The following is a 1,451-nucleotide window of genomic DNA, read 5'->3' as shown; positions in this document are numbered from 1 at the left end:
TTATTTGCCAACATTAGGGCTCCAATCCCTGAGTTGAGATTTTAGACATAGGGCCTCCATTCCCTAGTCGCCTCTTTTGCCAACATTAGGGCTCCAATCCCTGAGTAGAGAATTTTAGACATAGGGCCTCCATTCCCTAGTCGCCTTTTTTGCCAACATTAGGGCTCCAATCCCTTAGTTGAGATTTTTAGACATAGGGCCCCCATTCCCTAGTCGCTTTTTGCTAACATTAGGGCTTCAATCTCTGAGTTTAGATATTAGACATAGGGCCTCCATTCCCTAGTCTCCTTTTTGCCAATATTAGGGCTCTAATTCCTAAGTTGAGAATTTTAGACACAGGGCCTCCATTACCTAGTCGCCTTTTTGCCAACATTTGGGCTCCAATCCCTAAGTTAGGATTTTTAGACATAGGGCCTCCATTCCCTAGTCACCTTTTGCCAACATTAGGGCTCTGATCCCTGAGTTGAGATTTTTAGACATAGGGCCTCCATTCCCTAGTCGTGTTTTTGTCAACATTAGGGCTCCAATCCCTGAGTTGAGATTTTAGACATAGAGCCTCCATTCCCTAGTCGCCTTTTTGCCAACATTAGGGCTCCAATCCCTAATTTAAGATTTTTAGACATAGGGCCTCCATTCCCTAGTCGCCTTTTTGCCGACATTAGGGCTCCAATCCCTAAGTTGAGATTTTTAGACATAGGGCCTCCATTCCCTAGTCGCCTTTTTTGCCAACATTAGGGCTCCAATCCCTGAGTTGAGATGATTTTTAGACATAGGGCCTCCGTTCCCTAGTCGCCTTTTGCCAACATTAGGGCTCCAATCCCTGAGTTGAGATTTTAGACAGAGGGCCTCCATTCCCTAGTCACTTTTTCCTCCTAAAGACACAATCCTTATTTTATCGCTTTCAAAAAAAAAAGGTCTAGATTTTAGTTACAACTAACTCACGAAATTTTTCTAGTGAAAAATGGGGCAGAAAAATTTCGTTCGTTTGTTTGTTTTCGTGTCTGAGCAGGTTTGACCTCGAGGCACAGGATTCGAGATGACCAAAAGAATGAGTCTCAATCCAAAATAAAGAAAAGAGAAGAAAAGAACAAAAGAAGTGAATTCAAAATGCTGAAGCGGAGAAAGATGCGGACTGCTCAAGATATGATTGAAGTCACAAGCTTCGCGTGTCCAGCCTTGATCCGAAGCTGAAGAAAGAACCAGCACTTACAGCTGATGAGCATCAAGATTCAGATCGGAGTCTACATCAAGAACCAGCTAAGACTCAAGATCAAGCTTCAAAAGATTTATAGATAGGAATCTTGTAACTCGTAGCTGATAGGATTAGCTAGCTTAGCTTTTTATTTTCCCTTTTGGTGTAATAAGGAGTTCAGCAAGCAGTAGCAGCAGCAGCAGCAGCAACAGTGAAATCACGGCTTTCCGGTAGTCCCAGATACCAAAATTTCCATAAC

The sequence above is a fragment of the Nicotiana attenuata genome, chromosome 11 (assembly GCF_001879085.1).
Source record: "Nicotiana attenuata strain UT chromosome 11, NIATTr2, whole genome shotgun sequence".
Lineage (NCBI taxonomy): Eukaryota > Viridiplantae > Streptophyta > Magnoliopsida > Solanales > Solanaceae > Nicotiana > Nicotiana attenuata.
Note: the sequence above shows the minus strand (reverse complement) of the source record.